The 26,308-nt window shown below is 31.1% G+C and overlaps 1 protein-coding gene across 2 annotated transcripts in view; it reads left to right on the top strand.

Annotated features, from left to right (window-relative positions):
- Positions 1 to 26,308, top strand: part of LOC149425895 (hemicentin-1-like) — a 440,318-nt gene that overhangs the window by 210,443 nt on the left and 203,567 nt on the right. The window lies entirely within an intron of this gene.

The following is a 26,308-nucleotide window of genomic DNA, read 5'->3' as shown; positions in this document are numbered from 1 at the left end:
CCTAGTTGTGACCGTTTTCGTTTTCTCTTTTTATTTCTGTCTGTGGTACAGTTACATGTTTCGATTAGATTTTTCGGTATATTATCTTCTTCTTCAATCATTAATTATATAATTTTTGATAATGATGCGGTTATTACCGAAATAAGTTGTTGACTTATTAAACTGAATCACTTCATTGGTTCTCCAATTCCGTGAGCTCTGCAAGCTAACAAAACAACGTAATTGATAAGAAACAACAACAACTAATTTTTGTTTTTCACAACATTTTGTTGAAAAACAGTCGTACCACAAAAGCATGCGTTGCTTTTGGTAGAATTGTGAAATATGCAATGGAAACTTTCGAATATCATTGAGTGGAAGTTTGTAGAAAAGTTTCAATGCGATACCTATGAACTTAGCCGTATAAAGTGTTGGTAGAGCAGAGGAAAGCAAAGTGAGTGTGCTTTCAAAATCCCGTTCGAAACCGCCAGATTGTTTGGTGTTCGGATATTGTTCGTTTCGAAATGAGTGGAATGCTTGTTATTCTATGTGCACACAACAACTTTCAAACAACAACTATTTTACTATTGTTATTTTGTGTTCGTGTTGTGTTTACTTGCAATAGTTATCCAAGAGAATGACACCTTTATCTGAGAACGCTGAGAGTATCTGGGATATCTGTAAGTATGTGGTGTGCGCTGTGTACTTTTCGTAAAAATAAACATCCTGAAGCAAATTGTCTGTATTTGAGTTTTTGAACTCAACCGAACTTTGAATAGTCTAGATCTGCGCGTGCTGCATTGAGGTGATGGATCATTGCGCCTTTCACAAAAAGAGGAAGAAACGTGATGTTTAAATTATAAAATACTCATAATTTAAGGGAGCTCACAAGAGAAAGCAGCTTAAACTAGAAACGTTTAGAGAAATTTTGGTTAGGTTTGCATAATTAAGATTCCTAACTAACCTCTTAAACATTAAAAAATTATTGCGAATATGTTATTGACTAAAACTACAGGAAAATCGATTTCAAACTGCTTTGATGATGTGCACTGAATTTCTTTATGCTGACAACCCGGGCGTTTATTTAATTGTTTTTTTATTACATCATTTTCTTTACCCACCTCATTAGAAAACGTCTCTTCTGAGGCGGGTAAACAAGTCGAAACATTTGCTGAAAACCAAGGGGGAATACGGCTCATTACCCCAAGGTTCAAACCACAGAGGTAATATAGCAAGTAATATTGATACAAAAGCGGCTATGTATGTTTATGGGAATAAGGATAGCTACAAAGATGATTAATTAAGCCAATTACCCCGATTACCAGCATTGATGTCTTTTTCTCATTCCCTTTGTTAATCAGGATAGATTCATCGATGTATTACCGACTATTTATTGAAATATTGAAGATGAGTTATTGCGGACCTTATCGCGCGGATCGGTTTTGGCGGAGTTGCGCTTGATGGGGCCCGAATACCGTGAGCTTTGCGAATGACCCCATTCTTGGACTAAGGAAAATCGTGAGGAAGTGCTTGTTTAAAGTAAATAGTTGCTTTTTGTTGTTTGTTTTTGGGGTGTTATGCCGTGTTGCGCTAACTCCTTCTTTAGCCGACGTTTCGATGATGGACACTGCAACGCTGTCCGAAACGTCGGCTAAAGAAGGAGTTAGCGCAACACGGCATAACACCCCAAAAACAAACAACAAAAATGCTTTTGGCCGTGAGAATCTAAAAACTTACCTAAATAGTTGCTATTTACACTACAATAATAAAATACAGAAGGAGTTAGAAATGTTACAAGAGATAATGTATATTCTATGAAATTTCTTTAAGAATGAGATCCTTTGTACGTTAAAAAATTAAAAGTGTAGATATGATTCTTTTAATGACATATTTTTGTGTTTAATCGTACTCACAATTAAAGAGAAAATGAGTGTAAATAATAACAAAATAATGCTTCTAACATAAAACACCTAGTAGAGTGTAAAATAATCATTATCGTGTAAATGGATATGCAATAATGTTTTGTAAACATCTCACTAGGTCAACCTGTGCTGAGGTGTTCGCAAATTTTATTGTGTCATTGCATGTTCGTTTATTGTATAGCAGTTAAGTTAGATCATCATAGTATATAGACATACAATACTTGCATTTATAATCATCTACATTTTTTCTATTATTCTCTTTTCGTCTTAATTGCTTCATCAAATTTACTTTATGTGGTTTCCTTTTCTTAACTTTTTACTACAATTTTACTACTGATACTATATCTATATACAATTTACTAAATTACCTGCTATACCATAAATTTATTTACGATAAATATTGCAAACACCTCAGCAAAGGTTCACCTAGTGAGGTGTTCACAAAACATTATTAGATAACCATTTACATGATACTGATTATTTTACACTCTACTAGGTACCATGTTTTATGTTTGAAGCATTTTTTTATTTTTATTTGCCTATAACGATTTTTAAAAAAAGGTTGATTTCTTGTACGGAACAATTTTTTTTTTTAAACAAGAGGTATCCTTTTTTAACTGAAATCTTAAAAATTACAATACTTGGAGAGATCTTATAAAGATTAATTTAATACATATTAATAAATATGTAACAAAAGGGATGCATTAAATGAAAATGGTTATGTCTTGTTTGATAGGTTTGAATCGGTTGAGTAAAAAAAACTCCTCTGTTATATTTATATGATAACGTGGAAGCTGATGTTGGTATGTTTTATGATTATGTGGGAGGATTTAGCGAAGTCTGAACAGAGTGTACGCTGAGAATCGTCAATTTTTGATATATTTTATAAGAATAAATCATAATAATGTTTTTATTCCAATATTATTGTGTGGGTTGGGCCATACAAAACCCGATTTGAAATATGGGATTCATTTTTAGCAAATATTTTTTTTTACGTTTCTAAAATAATTTATTTTTTTTACAATAAAAATTTTGGTGTTAAATTGTTTTATGGAGATTGAAAAAAAATGAAACAAGGTGCTTTCTATAGAAGAGTGAAACGATGCCTCGTGGAGGAGACAAGATTGCACAAGATTGTGACAAACATCTTCGAGACTCTGCAGTAACGCGGTAGCGCAAACAGTGTTCTACATGCAATATTAAAATATTTATTTATTTCACGCCTATTAAGGCTTTTACATACATAACATACTTTTACATATATAAAAAAAATATTTACGAAATTTTACACGCAAATAGTACAGGAAACGACTATTTAAAACAATTGCACAAAAATAAATAGAAAGACAAAATATCACTGAACTTGATCCACACAGCATGCAGACACAAAACATAAAAAATCCAAAATATTTATTTTTCCTCTGTCGAAAAAATTATTATGTGTTAGTCAAATAAAATATATTTATTAAAATATTCCACTACCTGATGAAAAAACTTCAATAATGTATGCTTATATATTGAAATTGATGTACTAAATATATCAACAACATCGGAGTATATGTTTCCTAGCTGTTGAATCCGTCGCATAGGAGTGTGATATTGGGACGTTGATATAGAATTGTTACAATAATATGATCGGTACTGTCTTGTAACCGACCTGTTTGGAGTATGAAAAGAGATTACATATAATAAATCAGGGGTATCAAACATTGAATTAATGATTTTATACAAACAGGTGAAATCGGAAATGGTTCTGCGATCAGATAATTTTATTAAATTTAATGAACAAAGTACGTTATCGTAATTTATGTTTTCTCTAGGAATGCCCATTTTCAAATTTAAAAATCTTAAAAATTTATTTTGGATTCTTTCAATCGCATGTGAATGAACCTCATAATGTAGAATACTTATTACTGTTGGCGTGTACTTTCTGACAGATGGATATTGTGTAAGCTTTTAATATTTGCTCTTGTTTCAGGTAAGAACAACCTTCAACACTCAACAAAATAAAGATTTGAATGGCTGCAGCCAGGTATCCATGGTCGCCTAGTTTATTTCTAATGATGCCGGTAAGAAAATTAAATTGATATTTGTACTAACAAATTTAAAAACAATTACCAATAAAATTCAAATGCAATATGCAAGTTTTAAGTACATCCACACCTTATATTGTTGTTTCTAAACTATCAAAAAAGAATTCTTTTTTAAATCCGTTGATCTTAATGTTTAGATAATTTTTTTCTATTTTGACACTACCAAATGCGTAGTAAAGTACGTCTCTCTGCAAACAAATTACATAATTTAGAAGAGAACCATTAGCATATTAAACTTACCTCGTACCATTATAATTTGCGTGTTGTGAACTTCAGCATTTCCAATAATCAGCTACAATCTGCAGTTCATACCAAATTGCATTCATTAATAATGTAACGATCGGTATACATTATTTATTCCAAACATTATCAGTTAACCATTTAAATTTGATAAACACACATCAATTTTTAATTAAAATCTCAAAACTGCAACAGGAAATAATGTCCCAATAGTTTGTCTAGTGAGATATGCAAAAAAAAATTATTTTTTTTTTAACTTATTTTTCGGCAATTTTTCTTGTAAAATTATTAACAAAATAATAAGATGGAGAAACATCTTTTAAAAAATACAATTTTATGGATAAGATTGTCTGTGTCAGTATGTCTTAATTAATTTTCTTTAAATAAAACTTTGCTTTTACTTCCAACAGATGGCGCTGTTTTAAAAAAGCTTGTTTTTACTTATCGCATGTGACATATATTTTTAAAAAAGGTATATAAAAACATACATCCATTTGAATGCAACTTTGTGTCAAAATTTCAAAGTAATTGGTGAAGAACTAATATTAAATAATAAATAAAAACCACTTTTTAGCTAATATCAACCGTTTCTATACATGTATGACTAGAACAAGCGATTATAGTATGTTTATACAAATTACCTCTATTTGTGGTGATATAAGGCACGCTTAGTATATGCACATTTTTGGTTTGTGTATTTTTTTCTCTATTATTATCATTCTCACCTGCTAAATTACTTTTGTAGTTTGTCAGCACAGCAACATTGAGCGCCCTTCAGGTGATTTCGCACAAAAACGGCGCTATAAAAATCATCTAAATATTATTATTATTAATAATGTGGTACATCTTCAAACGGTATACGTGTATAATAATGATGATGCTAAATTAATAGTTATATCTTAAGCAAGAAAATAAATATTAAATGAATCCTTTAAAAACATTATTCATTTCCGACAGGATATTAAGGACGGGTTGTTTCGGAGAATTTGAACAATTCATCAAATTTCTACGTTCATTTTCGGGTTCTGTGAAAGTCTTATTCAAGTTCTGTTATTATATCATCATAGGCTAGTTGCTTGACAAAACTAAAATAAAAACAGAACTTGAAAAAATCTTTCGCAGAACTTGAAAATGAACGTTGAAATTTGATGAATTGTTCAAATTCTCCGAAACAATCCGTCCTAAATCTTATAATATGGTGAACTTTTGTCAAGTATTATTTTACGTAAGTGCTCAGAATTTTTTCTCTATCTGTACAGCTAGTTTTATATAAAAGAAAAAAAAGTAATTTAGGCATACTGCCACAGATAATCTTATCCATAAAATTGTATTTTTTGAAAGATGTTTCTCTCTTATTGTTTTTATTTTTTTATTTTGTTAATAATTTCATAAGAAAAATGTGCTATTAAAGGAAAGCAGTCACGGATAATCTTATTTATTATTTTTTTTAATTTAATGATTTTTCCCATACATCTCTGATTAAAAAAATATATTATTTTGATATATTATTTAAGATTTAAACATATTACTTCGATTCAAGCGAAACGATAGGAAGAGCTTCAATTTATTAAAGAATTTTCAGTCAATTTTAAATTTTAGGAAAAACATGTTTTACTTACCACATATTATATTATATATGTTTTATTGTGAACTCGACAACTTTTGCTAAACTTGCGAGACATATATATACGATATATGATGTTTTCACTTACCAAGTTTTCTATATTCAATAACTCTCAATCTATTCAGCATAAATGTGGTAGATGCGATTCACAAAAAACTTTCCAACCTTTAGCGTCATGAAATTTTCACAGCTCTTTTCTGATATTTATACGTCAATTTGACGTTAACAAAGAAAAACAACTTTTTCCAAAGAAGCAACAAGTCAATTCTTATGACGACAAACAGAATAGTCTTGCAGATATGTCTAAAATATTCTTCCAGTGTAAATTCGACAGAATGCTTGTTGTTTTGATCATTTGGTTCTTGTGTTCCCCTTAAGCGACTCAAATTTCGAACAAATTATATTAATACTAGGAAGGCAGTACATAATGCGTAGTACACTAGCGTGCAAATTATAAGCTGGTGTCTGCCCCCTAATAGGTAATCTGCCTTCCACGAAGTTTCACATAAACTTCCTTGAACTTTTGCATTTGAACATGTGTGAGCTTATTGCTACGTTGGTGTTATGATGTATTAAGTTTTTAAAGTTTTAGTAGAAACCAGTAATTACACACTACCCGGGCTCTCTGTGCATTCATTTTTTTTAATCCAATATTATATCCTATTGATAAATCAAATTTCTTTGAATCATGGTGAATATGGCGTTGCTAGCTTAGTAAATTTAGTTGACCTATATATTTCAGCTTGAACAAGCATTTTACATTAACTCCACACAGAAAGCCCTGATGAAAATAATTTCTCTCAGGGCCTATGACGTATTTGTGGTTGCTTTGTGGAGAGTATTTTTAAGCAAAGGTAGAAGAGGAAGTTCTGAGAAATTTGGGGGTCAATGTGTCTAATCCAGGAAAAACTTCACCTCATGAACCCGAGCACCCCTCATAAGTCACCAAACATAGCTAACCACTTCGAGTAACCTATGACAGATATATTGATTATCCAATTAATGGTTCTCTGAACGGTTGCTCCTATATCCGCCTTCGAAATAAATGTCATAATGCCTTAGCTTACACTAGAGTTTTTTCAGTTTCTGATGACAATAAGATAAAATAATGTTTAGCTTTAATTATGTAGCAATCGCTTAAAAGATAAACCGATATAATAGACCGGCATTGTGGGCATGGGCGTGTCCATGTGTATGTGAATAAAAAAAATCAATTATCGAAATTACTCGATGGGCAGATGAACAATTTCATTGGAGTGTCTGATGTCTAGGAGTCAGAAGGTCTTACATAAATTGGTAATAAATTACAGTAAATATCAATGTTTTTTAAATCGGTATACATCACATTTCTAGAGATAAGATGATCAGTGGTAGCAATCAACAAATATATTATTATTATATAAATTTGAATACATTTTTTTATTGATTACAAATACAATTTGCCGTGTCATTTTAATATAAATAAAAATAAACTTTGCATACACCACAATTAAATCAAAAAATGTCAATGTGTTTCAAAACAATTGATTTCTTCGTCACAATAAACTTATAACGACAAATTTAAGAATAGACAAACAAGTATAGACAAATGAGTACCTATCGACAAAGTATTACAAATTGGTTATTATTATATTAAAAATTTAATTATTTGAAATAACATACTTTTAAAAAGTTTTTGTTACAAGTGCATTAATTACCTTTTTTACTATAATTAAAATTAAAAAATAAGGACAAATATTTGAAAATCTCCTACTAACACCACGGTAAACGGAAAACGTTGCTTGTGTTGTGATGGAGGACTTAGCCAGCCAAGGAATTGAACACACTACGCCTGGGTGGAACCCAAACGCGATGTCTACTTCGACCGACCGGTCAAATTTTTATTATTTCATGAAATTGTTTTTTTTTACATAATATTAACTAATTACTCACGTGTCATCGTAATATTTTTTGTCTACTGGAACTTATTTGTCCAACTTTGTTTGTCTATTCTTAAAATTTGTTAATTGTCGTTAATCGTTTATTCTGACGAAGAAACCATTTATTTTGTAACATATCGATCTTTTTTTGTTTTAACAATGGTGTTTTAGGTTATTTTTATTATGTAAATTTAATATGAATGTTTACTACATCGGTTTTCATCGGATTGTTTTAAAATGTAAGAACTCGTGGGCGGAATAGCTATACATTGTTATATAAGGGATTTTTTCCTGAGATTTTCAACTCTCTGAAAGACAAAAATAACAGTTCGCTTGCTTAACTTTTTCAGAATATAAATGAATTGGAAAGAAAGGGGTTCTATGTGTGGGCGTTAAAACCAACCAAATTAATTGTATATTCAGTTAGCAAATTTATTACATGTATTTACTAGAATCCGAAATAGTTAAAATAACGATTTCACCATTTTGTTTTGTTATTCATTGGGTGAACTATAAGAGAATTTTAATAGTTTATCAAATTACACAGTTCATTTTTAAAGACTGTGAAAGTTTTATTCAAATTCTATTATTATTCCTGTTCTTTGAAGCAACTGGCCCATTTTGATATAATAACAGAAATTCAATAGGACGATTTGATGAATTGTTCAAATTTTCTGAAACAACCCGTAATACTGAATTCATTTAAAATTCACTAACCAAATCAAAGCAAATTAACAAATATTTTTATATGGTCGAGGGGTAAGGCTCTCGATTAACAAGCTAGAATTTGTGGGTTCAATTTCCGGGGTGTTCAAGAAAATTTTATTTGATTTAATTGTTTTGAGGTATTGATTTAAGGTATGAGTAATTTTACACATTACTCATACCTAAATGCAGAAATGTAATACCATATTATAAATATCATTAGGTATACACATTAAATACTTTTCATGTCAATTTGTATTCAAGTTGTCGCAGAATTTCAATAAAGGAGTACAAAAAGTTTACAATTATATTTATATTTTTTATTCAATATATTCATATAAACGAGAAAACAAAAAGAAATGTTTTTAATTTATCAGGCTTCTACCAACTTCATTTTGCACATCCAGACTTTTATCTCTGTTTGGTTTATAATGGTTTACATTTTACCAAATGAATCAGTTCTATTTGAAGATATAAAACGTATTAATGCTTACTTATAATGTAAATTTTTTGATTATTAAATGGCAAATAATTATTCGTTCCGATGATTTCGTAATCTTCAGTAATACTTATTCTAAAATTTACACATTTTAAGAATTTATTTTGGTATCTTTAAATGGTGTGTGAATGAACTTCAGAATTAGGAGACCAAACTGTGTAATTATTCTCGATATGACTCCTTACCAGTCATATACAATGTTTTGATAGTGTGGATATTGTGAAAATCATTAGATGATTTGAAATAAAGCCCATCATTTTCAGAGCTGTGTTGGATATGATTTCAATATGCTATATAAAATTAAGTTTCATATCAAACCACATACCCAAGTCATTGATTTCCGAGACAGAAACTAACTATATATCACTAATAGAATAATCAAAAATTATACGATTCCTTATTCGATACGACCTCATAATTGTTTTTATGTTTATGTCAAGTTGTAAATTATTATCTTGACAGCATATAAAAAGTTTTGAAAAGTTATTTGACAATACATTCCAATTATTAACATGTCGTATTACCTTGAATAATTTTATATCATCAAATATAAGGGTTAACACTAACAGCACGTGTAGCAATCGAAGCAAACATAGAAATATGTTTTTATAAATGTAAATAAGTACGCTAGTCGTAAATCTTTAATTTTAAGCAAATTTAAGACTTATTTTAGCAGTATATTGTAAATACCTACTCAGTTACAAAAATATGTATAGTTTTAAGTCACTAGTTATACCTAAGTCTTAGTTGTAGGTCACTATCAATCCTAGATATGAGCCACTACTAATAAACCGAAGTTATAAGTCTTAGAAATAGAGTTAAATGTTTAAATTAAGTTGTTAAGCGCCATTAAAGTGATTTTCTCGAATTGACCCAAATAATATTTTTATAAAGGTTTCTATAAGGACAACTTATGTATGAATTTCAGTAAAAACTTCACTTGTAAACTAATCGATAGTTCCATTATCATCTGTCACCTTAGATAATTCATCATGTTAATTATAGTATTTTGACTATTATTCCACCATCATCACAGTCATTATGCAAAATGCAAATAATATAGCAAATAACAAATAGCTTTACTTCGTTATAACCTCTCCCTTTTTCTAATGAATTTATAGAATAGGGATTTCAACTAAACTTTTAACGCCAGAAATTTTAATTTTATGAACCGACGGTTTTTAAAACTTGTATTTCCCTGACAAGGGTTTATTTCGTTTAATAGTTAAAAATATATGAGCACACATTCGTTTTTTTCGGTGTTAAAAATTTAAGTGGGGTTCACGATATCGCGACACGTCCCTGGTTTTTTTTTATAAAAACGTATTAATAAGTATTTGATGTGTTTGTATAGCAATCTAAAACCATACCAACCACATACTTTTTTTTGGGTAAACCGTGAAAATCGAAATGTCAAGGCACGCTTATATTATTTATGGGTTAGATACTCGTACGGTACAGTAAAGGCGAATATTATATGAGCTTATTGTCAGCTCTGAAGCAGCGTATGTTCACTGACTTAAACTGGGCAGTATTGTGAAAATGTCACAGTTTCTTTAAAATTGAGTAAGTAAAAGTGTTTAGTACTTTGCCTTACAGTCGGTGTTTTCACCACTTTTCTTTTACTTTTCTCCTTTGCTTTCCTATTTTACTTTTGACTTTTATCACTCTCACAGACTGTCATCACATTTTATTCCGGATCTCTCTAAATCGTTAAAATACTAGCTTGATAAATAAAGAATAATGTTCTGTATAACACAAATAACATCTAAAAGAGAATAACATCACACAACAAAATACTACACCATGCAAGATGTAAAAATAATAGATTGGGAAAAGTACATTAAATACAGGATAATATTATATATTGCACAAACAACATCTAAATAAGTATAACATATATACTAATCAATATTAATGACATAATAAAGTGGAGTATTAAGGGAAATCTACAGCTTTATGCGGACGACACAGTACTTTTTTATAACAAACCGAATCCAGCGGAGCTTCAAACAGAAATGAATGTTGATTTTTCCCATCTCACAGCTGTTTGAGAATAAACAAACTGACCCTTAACGTAAAACGCATTACATATATTTCGGCAAAAAGAAAAATTGCAGCCTCATTATCAAAATTGGTGACAATTGTCTCGAAAAGAAAACGACCACAAAGTATTTGGGACTGACTGTAGATTCCCAGCTATCGTGGGATCTCCACATACATAGATCATGTGAAGTAGAAAATTAAGTAGAAAAACCCATAACTGGTGTTTTATATAGGTTTCAATGATTACTACCCATTTGAATACTTACTTCGGTGTACTATGCCATGGAACATTCACACTTATCCTAGCTCTGCTGTATCTGAGACTTTGCCTCAAAGAAACTGATAGCTTACCTGCAGGTGGTCTAAAACCGAGCTCTCAAAAATGTTCTTCGTCTTCCATGGGACACACATGTCAAGGGCATCTATTCAATTTCTGGTATCCTTCCAATCACAGTCCTTCCCAAACATGAAACCACGACTTCCATCCTACAAATTACCCAACGATCAACCCACACTAACATGAAGCTACTTTACAATCAAGACATCCACAACCACAATACTCGGAATAACAATAAAATCCGCATTCCTCTAACACACACTGTGAAATATGAAATAAAATCTCTTAACTTTATTACCTACACACTCTATAACCCTCTTTCACATATGTATAAAAATAGCCAGCATAATCCAAAAATTTAATGTAAGGCTTTAAAGGAATAATAAGTGATAAGACTTGGGAAAAAGTAGAATTAAAGGAAACAGAAGACATCAACACGCTCAAGAATTTTTTCGACACTAATTTACTGTCACTTAATAATGAAAAGACATTTGTAATTCCATTTGCAATCCATACAAATGATACTCCTAAAAATTTTAACATTGTCATACATAATAATACTAAAATTCACAGCCAAAACTATTGCAAATAAACTGTACAGTACTTAAAACAACAAATAAAATTAAATATCTAGGAGTAATTATTGATAAAAATCTGAAATGGAAGGAAAAAATATATCAAGTAGTAAACAAAATTAGAAAATTAATATATATATTTTTAAGAATAAGAAACTTTCTGTCGATAAAAAATCTATATTTAATTTACTATGCCTTAGTTCAATCCACTTTATAATACGCTATTATTAGTTGGGGATCCGCGTATAAATGTAACCTTCTTTCAATTGAAATTATACAAAGAACAATTATTAAAATTATATTAAAAAAATCCTTTGACTACCCAACAGAACGCCTTTTTGAAGAATTTCAAGTACCTACATTTAAAGACCTATATATTAAAAACTCATTAATCCAAATTATAAAAGAAAAAGATAAATATCAATTTTTAAATGAAAACAGAACGCGACTTAGACATGTTTTTCTATGCCCAAAACTAAATACTTCTTTTGAACAACATCATTATACTTACCAGGGAAGAACTTTTTTCAATCGTCTACCAGAAGAAATCAGAAGCATTAATGATAAAACCCGAATACTGCTCTCTGTCAAGAGACACTTTAAAAATATCCAGAAAAAAAAACTACTGTCACTTAATTAATCTCACAAATATCCTTAGTTTTCCATAACTTCCTTTCTTTTTTAAAAATTTATTATATTAATATATTATCCTTCACTACTATCAAAAAAAATACTACAGCAAACATACATTTATGTACAGTGAATTATTTAAGTACTAACTAACAACAACATTTATGTACACTCCCCTTCCATACACAAGCAAATGCTTTCAATGGAAGAGTAGTAAAAAAACCCAAGATGTAAAATGAATCATGTACCATGTAAACAATTATTAAAAATAAAAAATAATTACAAAAAAAAAAAAAAATTTTAAAAACATTGTTCTTTGTTTTGTTTCTTTCTCTCTCCTTTTCTATCCCCTGTATTTGTAATCGAGCATAATCTGTTTTTACCAATGTATTAGTGGATAAGTACCTTCTTCTAAATTCCTACCTTGGCTCTGTGCTTATGTAAATATCCCTATCTCTTTCCTTTTTGTTTGTTCTACTTAACCTCCCTTTTTCTATTTGTGTACTGTTTTGTATGTGAAACTTATAATTATAATATTTTTGTACTGTTTTGTATGTGAAACTTATAATTATGATATTTTTCTATTTTTGTACTGTTTTGTATGTGAAACATATAACTTTGATATCAAAGTACCAATGTAAAATTGTACCTATTAACTCATAAGTATGTATTGTAAGTTTCTCTCTTCCTACAATGAGTTTTGTATTACATCGAGATTGCTCTAGCAAAAACTAAAAATATTTTTTTTTAAATTAAAAAAACATCGTAAAACAAAATACTCCACCATGCAAGATCTACAAAAAAATAAAAATAAATTAAATAAGTCGAAGCAGGGCTAGGCAGTTTGTTTAATTAGTTTTGTTGATCTGCTTTCCGATATAAATTTTACCAAGACCTGTTTATGTTTCGTGATTGATACGATATGTCAACAACATCGTTATTATCACAACCCAAATGTTCACGGCGAACGGGAATTATTGTTGAAGTTGTCACAATAAAACGGTTTCTCGGTTGTCTTGCGTTGGTTTGCGAGGTACATGAAAAGAAATCATGTATTGTTAAGCGCTGTCAAATATTGAATTGATATTTTTATACAAACATGTTAAGTCAGTAACTATTCTATGTTGGGATAATAATACATTTAGTTGACACAGTAGACAATCATAATTGACAGTTAATAAATACCAGAAATAATTTTGAAATGAGTGAACGAATGACATAGTAACACTCATGTTGTATTCGATTCGACTCCCAACTTATGACAAGAACAAGTTTTTTTTATGGATTGAATATTTTTTAATTGGCTGCATATTCTTTTGATACCAAACCTTCAAATTTCGAAGCTTTATTTGATGTAATTTCATTTTTATCGCAGTATACACCCAAATCATTTTCTTCGGTTAGAGTTGTTAGCACTATATCATTGACAGAGTAACATCATTAATTATTGGATTTTTACCCTACGATATCTCATAATTAGACAATTATGTAATGAAAAGTTGTCAATTTTTCTCTTGGCACCAAACAAAAGTTCAAAAAGGTTATTTAAAAAAAAATTTACACTAACCCCACACAGGAGGACTTGAAGAATATAATTTCTCTAATAGCTTATGTCATCTTTGGGGATGCTCTCTGGAGGGGACGTTTTAAGGAAAGAAATTACAGTAAGTTCTGGAAAGGAAAAAGGTATGAGGGTTGAAGGAATCTATGGATCGGTGTGTCCAGTAGTGACGCACGAATGATTTCCCTCCCGGTCTACCCAAACTGGCTTCTCCTGATCTGGCACGCAACGCAGTTGGCGGGCAGGCGCATCCCGAACACATCTCACCCGATGAACCTGGGCACCCCCGTTAGATCAACAAACGCAGCGAACCTCTTGGGGTGACCTATGGCAGAGATGTTCGTTATCCAATAAATGGTTCCAACCCTGCCTTTATTTTATTTTTGACCGTTACCGGTTTAATTCTATTGTCGCCATTTTCAGAATGTTACAATTATTCCTTAAAAACAATAAAAATAGCATGGCATTTATATAGCGCAGTTAAGTGTTATTTCACTCGCGCTAAAGTGCGCTTAACTACATGGTTTTCCAATAAGAGGTGTTATTTTTCATAACCCGCTATTTCGGTAGATGTTACTTTTGAAGCTGTCATTTTTTGACATTTTACAAGTAGAAACTACGTCATTAATAAAAGTGGAACGATACACGCTTCAACAACACGCAACGAAATTATTAAAATTTATTTATTTATTCAAAAAACAGTTTTTAACATAAAAAACATACTCTGCACATCTCACTACGGCATTCCTGTATCAAGATGTGCAGTTTTACACTTGAGTGAATCAAATGCAAATCATCTTGAGTGATGAGGCCCATTTCTACCTCGGTGGCTTCGTTAACAAGCAAAATTTTCGCATCTGGGGCTCGAAAAACCCAATAATTATTGTTAAAAATCCTCTGTATCCTCAACGTGTGACTGTTTGGTGCGGTTTGTGGTCCGGCGGAGTTATTGAACCTTACATTTTTTGAAAATGAGGCTGGAGCAACAGTTACGGTGAATGGATTGCGCTATCGAGAGATGATTAATGATATTTTATGGCTGGAATTGGATGGTATTGATCTGGATAACGTTTACTTTTAACAAAACGGCGCTACGTGACACACAAGCAACGAAACCATTGATCTTTTACGATTGAATATCAAAGTAACACCTCTTATTGGAAAACCCTGTATAACAGACTTAAAAACGGTAATTCAGTATTAGTGGTTCTTAAAATTATTCCTACAGTGTGCCTTACCCGATACAAATCTAATATTATAACACTAAATATACTTTTTATACAAAGTGATGACAAAACTTAGAATAACAATGACAGCAGGACAGGACAAAACAAGAATTTTTTTTTAATTTTTTTTTTTTATATTGAATACCTCACAAGAGTCCCAACTGCTCCCGTATGGAGCCAGTGAGACTATGGCATCCCCAATTGGGGGATGTTGTGAGGCTGAAGGTAAGTGGGGAAGGGAAAGAGGAAGGTGGGAAAGTACCTGGCTATTCAGATCTAGTCACTAAACACGGCTAAAGCCATTTGGAGCAACGTTTCAATTCTGAATGGTGGTCTTACACCAGGGCGATACTGGTAGTATCTTCCACTCTGGAACGTGCCGCAAATATACTATATATTATTTTAATTAATTAATTGTGAAATAACACAAATTAATCAAATAAAATTTATTTGCGCACGCCGGGTTCGAACCCGCGACCTTCGGAATGGCAGTCCAATGCGTTACCACTGGACTATGCCGGCCGTCAAAGAAGAATATTAATACTAAAACATAATATAAAACAGGAAGCAGTTTGTGCTCAGAAATGAGATTCTTCTTAGCAGAGCCTCCGTATTCCCAATTTCTACCGATTTATAACAACTTTCTCGTTCACTTTTTAAGTTTTTAATTTTAAAAAAATTGATGTTATTTTTGTAGATAATATCAAAATATTTGTCATGCCAAATGTATTTGAAATTCCTTCGATAGAAAAAAATTCAGAAGTAAACTCCGAAAACTATTAAAAACACGTTTTTTTCTCTTATTTAACATGTTATAGGCATAAAAAAATTCACAGTGTATCTTAAAATTTAACTAAAGCATTTGTCGAGAGGTTTTTGTTCTATTTCAAACGAGTCGTGTTTTATTAAATATTTTCACCATTTTCACTTAATTGTTTTTTAATATTAGCGCGCTCTCTCTAACATTCGTATTTATATATCTCCCTTTCTAAGTATTTTTGAAAGGTCACTACGGGACCTTAAGCTATGGTTTGTATACCCAACATTTTGGGAAGAGGAAGTAACAGGGGCATACAATAATTCTACTGAAATTCTATGGCTTTTTCCAATCTTCGTTTGCTATGTCGTGTTTCATTTGCTGAATTTTTAATTAATTTACTTTGGTTACCAGCGCGAAAAATTACGTCGGCTGTGGAAATTAATTTAATATTTATTTAGGCAATACCTTACATCAATGTTTTCCATCCATTTACAGTTGTCAAGCAAATGTGTGATTCTATATTTATTGTATTCATGAAAACGGATTTTATATCATGAAATCAAAAAAAAAAAAGATTTTTTTATTGAAATTTGCATTTTGATAGACTTTAAAAAATTCATATTTTAAATTGGAGAAATAAATAATATTGTAATGGAGCCTAAATTAAGAAAACACATATTTTACTTTATGGATTGTGATAAAATTACAAGGGATAAGTTTAAAGAATAATTTTACCGGTCTAACGACGGCCATAATAGGCTGAAACCTGTAACGGTCAAAAATAAAAAAAGTGGAAATAGTTTTAAATTTCTCTAGTATGTCAAGCATGTTTCTAAATTATTAAACGATTTACAATCTTTATAATTTAATAGACGGAAATACTTTTTTTTACGACCTCCATGGTAGAGAAGAGCTTTCGACTAGCAATCCGAAGGTCGGGGGTTGAAATCCCGGCGTGCGCAAGTAAATTTAATTTGTGTTTTCATAAATTACTCTAAAATAATATGATATATTTGAGGCACGTTACACAGAGGATGATACTCTTAGTATTGCGCTGGTTTGAGACCACAATTCAGATTTGAAACGTTGCTTTAAATGGCTTTGGCCGTGTTTGGTGACCAGATCTGAATAGCCAGATACTTCCCCACCTGCCTCTTCCCCATCTTTTCCCTTACCCACTAAATTCAACCCCACAACATACCCCAATTGGGGATGCCATAGTCTCACTGGCTCCAGACGATTGGGAGCAGTTGCGACTCTTGTGCGGTTACATATTAATAAAAAAAACAATCGTGGTGAGCTTGGACAGCCAAGATGCAAATGCCCTTCATCTTGTTGTCCTAAAAATATATCTGCCCTTACACAGGGTAGAAAGATATGTATCTTTTCAACTCTAAGACTAGCAATTCTTTCCGATAACCATCGATAACTCTGTTATTAGAGCCTTCTTTGCTCAATGACTGAAACTCATACATCAACATATCAGATATTGCCATCTTTTGACAAATATCATACAGGGGAAAAAACGATCCTGTCGAAAAGTGATAGTATGCCAATTTCATTATAAAAAATTAGTAATTCAGAATATAACGAGAACACGTGTTCTTTTCATATAAAACATGAAGACTGAACGCGACAATATCAGTATGTGTATGAACACGTGTTCTACCGTCCTCATAAAACATTTGCTTTTAACTAATTAATTGTGATGAACTTTGTCAATTCATTCGTTAAAGGCCTGCAGTCCCGTTTTTTCTTAAAGTAAAAGTATTTTATAACGATAAGTTTTCTCCGTGTAGCATGCTTAATACCGTAGAATTATATACCATGTGTTTTAATTTTTTGTAAAGTAAGTAAGCCGCATAAAACGAATAGGTAACAATATCCAACTACAAGCTACGAGTAGATAGAATTAGGCACTGATCGTATTACAGTTCCTACTTAAGAAGTGATAATAAGCTTAGCGGTCAATCTAACTGTCTCACCTCGCAATACAGTAATAATTTTCTTTAAATTCCCACCTTAAGCTATACGTGAAAGGCTTCTCTTTATTCCGTGGCACAACTTGCTTTATCTGAATTTACGTTCAAAATAAAACTTAATTTTGTAAGTAATATCGTAATATGATAGGATTTTGTACTTTAAATTCTTAGGGGATGGGTTTGAGCGTGGAAATGTTCGTGGTATTTTGGTATATTTGTCTGGATTTCGTATCATATCTGTATATTTGGAATTCAATGCCAAGTAACCGAAACCCGTTACGTATTTGATTGGATCACAGGCAAAAAATAACGATTTAAAAGATAACTTGTTTGGTGTTCGTGAAAAAATCTGCTTCTTTAATTTGAATATTTAACTTCATTTTAAATGATTTTTTTTCTCTTGTACATACTTTCGTTTCATTACGAAACTTCTTGTTTCAGATGTTTTAATTTGATGAATTAATAATATTGACGCAAAAAGTTAGGCATTTGGTTTATCTTGCAATAAGACTATATTACTAAGAATATTATCCTTGTTGGAAGAAAACATAATACGCTTGCAATAATTATTCACTTTCATTAATGTTAGACGAAAAAAATTACTTATTAATTGATGTGAGTGACCGTATACTAACTGCATTCACACGTTGAGAGAACCGCGGAAAAAGAAGTTGATCCACACGAATAAATATACAAATCCAAGAAAGAAATAACTGAAATAACCACATTATTTGAAGAAAGCTCAACAAGAATTACGAAAGAAACTTAAGTAGAAATCTCCAAAAATAAGCTCTATCGTGGAAAATATTTCGCAAATGGCGATAGACTTGGCGAAACTGAAAGAAAGAAAAAATTCAAAAGTATTATGGATTTTTTTCAAATTCAAACGTGGACAAAACAGAGAACATTCCAATAGAAGTTAACAACAGCTAACGGGCTCTTTATATTTGAGGTGTCTTACATAATACATATATCATACATACATACATGTCATACATACCTGTACGTAAATCATCATCATCATCACTTTTGGCTCTACAACCCCTGGTGGGTCTTGGCCTCCTCAAGAGTCTTCCTCCACTCATCTCGGTCCCGCGCCAGCTCTCTCCAGTTTCGAATCTCCAAGGCAGACAAATCTTTGAGGACGTTGTCGCTCCATCTTAACCTTGGCCTTCCCAGGCTCCTTCTCCCTATCGGTCTTGAGCTCAGCAGGGACTTTGGTTCTTGATGCTCGGTCATTCCCTCCACATGACCTAGCCACCGAAGTCTTCCCAGTTTTATGAATTTTGTGACGTTTAGCTCCTTAAACAGAGTATAGAGCTCATTGTTAAAACGTCTGCGCCAAAATCCATTTTCTAGAACCGGTCCGAAGATGCGCCTCAAAATGTACGTAAAAGATTAATTAAATCAAAGTGATTAACTTAAAAAAAAAACAAATGTATTTCTATAATCTGTACATTGTTCTGGCGCTTACATTACTAACGCTGGCTTAACCTTATAAAATATATCAAAATAATGTACTGTGGAATTTTATATCTTAAAAAGGCCTACATAAAGATCAGTCATGTTACATGTCTATCTCCTAAAGATAATCCCCAGCAACGCTACGTACCGAATCGATTGATACTCGACGAATGGACTGTAATTAAACAAGAGAACAAGAATGAACAATCGTGTTTATCACAAGGAAAACAGGAGTGGGAAAGGAGGTCTTTACCTCATGAATTTTATTGTTTCAATTGTAAGTTCTGATGTTGGTCTTGAATTTTCTGTGGGCACTATAGTTTATAGATGTACATACATCTAGTATTGTTTCGCCACATGAACGGTTTTTGTATCACAAATATTTATTGTTTCACAACATGAACGGTTTTTTTATCACTCTCGATATTGTACAATATTTATTCAATGTATGATGATTGGGGCTGATAAATTATACTGTTTTTCCGATTTTCTGATATTACGAGGGGGCGACAATTATGCAACGAATTGCAACGAAAACGAGAATTAACATCAATCAAGGAAAGAAAATTACTTTTTTCATTCTATTTTTTTTTTTAATCCTCTGGCTTATTTTGTCGAAGGTAAGCCATTTCCTATAGGAAATGGAATAAAAACAAGGGGAGGGCAATTTAAGTAGGAAACAGATTATTGGAATAACCAGAAAAAGTGTTTCAATATTAAACAACTCGGTTCCTCCAAATTTAATATAATTTCTTCCCAACTGTCCTCGAAGACTTCTGAGAAAGCCACGTGATAGAAATATAAATACATTTTATTTCCACCGCGCCTCAGAAATTACTGTTGACATTAACAATGCAGCCTCTGAAAACTTTTAATTAAATTTTTATGTAGATTTTTTATCAAAATTAAGATTTTAATTACCGAGGCAGAAATTTGTGTTATGAATTCCCGGACACCTGAGCAGACAGCAAGATAACCGGTCACTGGGATTTAGCGTAAAATGGACTCATAATCCTGGCACGAACGTTTTCAAGACATTTATTCGTTAAAATATGCAAAAATGGAGCTGAGAATGATTTTCTTCTTCAGCATTTTTGTTTTATCGTACTAAATATATCATGTTTTCTTGAAAGTTTGCTCTTTATAGTTTAACACTAACTAACTAAACATCACGTCATTTAACGTCTCATAAGTAGAGAGGATGGACCGTCAGACATATCTGTGTTTATTTATTGTAGGTGTTAATTTATTTAGTAGTTTATTTAAAAGATTATCATATTATATAATGAATTAGCGATTATTATGTGACTCCCTTACTAATAATATTAATAAACGTGATTTAAATATGTTACACCACTTATTTGTTATGCATTAATTGTTATTTATCAGTTGTGTAAAATTTAAACACGTTTATTTGTAAAGCCTTTAATGTTTTAACAGACACACATAGGTGAATCACACAAAGACACTATTTTGGCGAAACACTGGAAATGAAATATAATTAAATTAGGGTATTAAGGCAAGTTTTTTTAACAATTTATAAATATATTTAATGTAAAAAAAACAAAACCCAATATAACCTAACCTTTATTAATCTCACCTAACCTAACCTAACCTAACATTTACTAATCAAACCTAACCTAACCTAACCTATTCCAATCAACCTCAACTAATCTAACCTATAATTATTTTAATTACGTTATTTTTCATTTTCAGATTTACTTAACCTAACCTTTACCAATCTAACCTAACCTAACCAAACCTATACTAACCTATTCTACCTTTGCTAACCTAACCTATACTAACCTAACCTAACTTATACTAACCTGATCTAACCTACAATAACCTAAACTAGCCTAACCTAACCTATACTAACCTAACCCATACTAACCTAACCTATTCTAACCTTACCTTTACTAATCTAGCCTATAATTATTTCAATTACGTTATTGTTTATTTTCAGATTTACTTGTATTTCATAAAATTCGTTATATTCAAATATAATTATATGTAATGTGTGGGATTGCACTAACCTCACCACACCTTGGAATAAAAATGATTATTATTTAACATGATTAGGATTTATTTTTTAGCAAAATGCCATGTTTATAATTATAATTTTTAGCTTTTTAAATTACTCTTTTTGTACTCACTTGTTGCTGTTTATTAAAGAGTGTCTCAGATATTTATTTGTTAATCCATTCGGGATAATTTACCCCGTTTACCCGATCCCTGCTGTAACCTCTCACCAATCTCAAACCTTTCCCAATCCCCTGATTCCCGCCTCTTCTTCCGTAAACATCTGTTTTCGCTTAAATATATCATTTGTTCAAACCGTTTAAGCCAAACCGCTGCGCTTATTTAGAATATTTTAAATCAACAGAGGATATTTTAAAGTATTTCATTTTTTCCTTGGGTTGTTCTTTTTAACCCTTAAATGCATACTGTTGCAAAACTGCAACATACCGTTCAAACCACCTTTAACTCGTTGGTGTATACTTAATGCATGCCGTTTTAGAATTATCAAGTTCACGGTAATATATTCTATCGAGTGGCATCACCTTTTTTTTTTCGCGAATGTCAAATGTCACTTTTTCTATAACAAAGTGAAGATTCTCGAAAATTGGTTGGAGGTTAGAATTACAGTTTTGTTTTGCTGTTATTATTTTGATTTTCTTAGGTAAGTAGATACAATAATACAATACTTATATGTAATAACTCGTATTTTTCCGGTACACTTATTAGTTTTGAGAAATTTTTTTAGGTTTTTTATTTTTTTTTCATACGTATATTGTTCATATTAATTTTTATTATATACATGGTGTTGTAAACCTGCAACAATTTTTTTGAATCAAATATCATAAAATATTACAAAAAAATAAAATTCTTTATATTTCCTTGCATATGCATGTAAATATCTACAAAATATGTTTTTTTCCAGAAAAATAAATAAATCATGCATTTAAGGGTTAAAATACAAACAAAAGTGCTTTTACCCATTTTGGTACTGATTCAGCCAGCAATAAAAGTGGTGCGTTTAATTAATATTTTAACATCATTAAAGAATCAAAAAGTGCTTTCAGTTGAATATTGTTTTGTTACGCTACTATAATATTACAATTTACTTTAAATCTGTGCCTCTACTATATTAATAAAATTACGAATTTAACAAAACCTTCCATTATCCACTGGATTTTTTTTGTTTGTTTTTTTGAAAATTTTGAAAAGAAATGCATGCAATCTCGGTTTATGAACAACCTGCAGAGTCACCGCCCTTATCTACGCCTCCAAATGATACCACCAGTCTCTTGAAACCACTGAAAAACCCGTCAAATGTCAAAACTTAAATTTAGTTGTGGAAAACATCACACTGTCGCATATCTGAGTGCAGTAGTGTATATTTTAAAGTGGTTTTTTTCTAGCTCTAATTAGTCACGTGTTTTCTTTTCAATTTTCTAATAGTGAATGACTTGTATTTGACTTAAACTGCTATTTTTATAGCCCAGAAAAATGACATAAGTTGTGGCACCTGTAAAGAGTATATGCGTAATTTTTTTTTTAATTTCCCGTATTCGGAAAATTACTATCGTTTATGAAATGAAACTATTATCTGATAAGAGGTTGTTAAATGTACTTTCAATCGATATCAGTATTATTTGGGTTAAGTGCATGGGTAAAGTTAAGTAAGAATAATGTATTTTTTACTATTTTAAAATGTTAGGTAGACTTAACCTGAATAATGTTGTTTAATAATTAATTTAACCCCCCAGACCTTTGGCATAGTGATCATCATAAATCTCCAAGACGCTGTCAGCATGTCAGTGAATTTGTGAGTATTATTACTTTGCAATAAAATGCAAATATATGGAATATTTCTGAACTTTTAAAAACTAAAAACTTTTTAAATGTGCTTTTAGATTTTAACATGCAAACATATAATTTTTTTAAATATTAAAACTTTGAATCCAAATTCTATTGAAATTAAAAACACCATGGATAAAGAAAAGTTTTAAAAAGACATCAAATTATGGCTAACTTAACATGAAGATGAGGAAATCATTAAATTTATGAAGTAACCCCAATGCAACCTACATACAACAAATATAAATACTTTTTGCTTAATTTATTTTATATTTTGTGGGAACCAACAAATTAGAAGATGAGGAAATCATGATCAACACACATACAACAACCTACAGTCAGCCTCGGAACAGGAATACCTAGTAAGGAGGACTGAGAACAAACTACATCACTGTATATTTTATTTTATTTAATATTTTATTTTTTTACTTTACTTTATATTGCCGTTTAATAAAAAAAAAATAAAAAAAACATAAAAAGTTTCGAAAATTTGCTCAGATTAAGTTTTTTTCGTCTAAACCCTTAACTAAATTTACCGATAGAAAAAACACGCATTGTATTAGAAAATGTATTTTAGACATTAATATCGCCTAACTTTTTTATAATTTTATATAAAAATAATGGTAATCGGATAAATCATCACATCTTTAAAAAGTTATATAAAGTCATGGAAAGTGTTGAAAAAAAAACTTTATTAACTGGGTTAAGTAGGTTAGGTTAGGTTATATTAAAAAAAATTCATCGTTTCTAATGACAATTGTTAATGTGTTGAGTTATCATGGAACCAAAAATAATATTTAAAAAATCACAACCTTTCCTAATTTTTTCTCAAATTGCGGTCGGAACCTTTGATTTCTTAGAGGTGAACATTTTAATTTTTCTATAGTTAACTTCTAGATTTTAATAAAAAGTATAGTGTTTTCTACAGTAACAGTAACAGTAAGGGAGACTCGACGATTTCTTTGAGACCATATGTGCTGTTCCCAAAAGCAAAATTAGCCTTAGGGGTTGATAATAATCTTATAATATTGCATTTAACCGCACATGATCAAAATACTGGATAAATGAAAGTACGAATAAAAAAAAGGGTGAAAAGATGTTGTACAGTACTGTCTAACAATATCTTAACATTAAAATATTTTACGTAAAATTTTGGAAATGTTTAACTATAAAATTAGCGGTAAGCATAAGATTTTATTTTTTTGGCGATGAATTACTAACTTCCGGGGGGATTTTGTCAGAAACATCTGAATTTTGAGTTATACATTTATCAGAATTAATTCAAATTTACCCCTAGTTAATATTTATTTTCTACCCCGGCCAAAGCAAATTCGACTCTAGCCTCCTCAAAAATTGAACAAAGGCCAGTAGCGAACCGTTGTGTAAGTTTGCGAGTAGGATAGGGTCAAGTTTGCTTTGGCAGCCGTTATTAGAGTTAACACACCCCCCTCCCCCTGTTATTAGAATATTGTAGAGTCATAATGAGCGGGCAGCACTCTGCTGTTGTGCTCATATTATCGAAATTCACAATAAGTTAATCCTTTTTCCTCTCGAAATGAAAATCTAATCTAATTACTTATTTTATTCAATGAAACAATATAAAAAAATTCAATTTGTGCGAGTTATTTTTAAAAATTTAGTAGTTTGATTTGTAAAATTATAATGACTAGCAGTTAAAAACCCGCTCCGCGGGTTTTTTTCTGCTAGACCCTGCGGGCGGCACTTAGGTGGGCTTCGCCCAGTTTAAGTGATACTAACAACAGTTACATTTAATAGGTAGATATTAGGTCATTCACAGAGAGAGGGTGAGTATATATTGTTAAAACACGGAACAGGAAGGCGTTTAGGCATAATAAGAATGACAGTTGTTCGGGTAAAACTTTACCTTTCCCGAATAATTGCCTAAATGGCTAAAGGTAAATTAGTATAGGTAAATATTCGGAATCGCTGGACACGGAAAATAGGAAATATTTTTAAATAATACCTTCTGATTTACCTTAATTACTATAAAAGGAATCGAACAGCATTTGGGAAAATTTTAATTTTAGCTTTTTAATTTTTAATTACGTAAAATGAAAATTCGCTTTCGCTGTATGGGATGACAGCCTGAATAATTTCTGTTGATAACATTTTCTTTTGTCGGTATTCCTGAAATGAGCGGCTAGAGACAATTGAAAAACGTAAATTAAAAAAATATAATGTAATACAATATTCCGGCAAAATAGTGCCTACTTAGCACAAATGATTTATTTGACTATTATTTTATTTAACCTCACCTATAATAACCTAACCTAACCTATAATAATCCAGTCTAACCTATAATAATCCAACCTAACCTATGTCCTAACCTTACCTAAAATAATCCAACCTAACCTATATCCTATCCTAACCTATAATAATCTAACCTGACCTAAGCTTACCTCACCTATAATAATCCAACCTAACCTAACCTATATCCTAACCTAACCTATAATAATCCAATCTAGCCTAACCTTACCTAACCTAACCGAACCAATCCTAACCTAACCTATCCTAACCTAACCTAACCTATACAAATCCAACCTAACCTATAATAACCCAACCTAACCTAACCCATAATAACCCAAACTAACGTTACATAACCTAACATAACCTGACTTATCCTAACCTATAATAATCCAACTTAATCTAACCTTACCTATAAACTAACTTGAACTATACTAATCCAACCTAATCTAACCTAACCTAGCATAACAAACACAAACACACTAACACAAACAAACAGATCAAACATCGATACCCAACCAACACAACACAGATTTATATTAAAAACAAGTTCGGAAATGGAAATTAACAAAATAATAAATACATTAAAAAACCAGATTGCTCCTGGATTAGATGAGATA

The sequence above is a fragment of the Hesperophylax consimilis genome, chromosome 2, assembly GCF_061612785.1.
Source record: "Hesperophylax consimilis isolate HC1 chromosome 2, BYU_Hcon_1.0, whole genome shotgun sequence".
Lineage (NCBI taxonomy): Eukaryota > Metazoa > Arthropoda > Insecta > Trichoptera > Limnephilidae > Hesperophylax > Hesperophylax consimilis.
The sequence above is the reverse complement of the archived record's forward strand: the minus strand, read 5'-3'. Positions and strand labels throughout refer to the sequence as shown.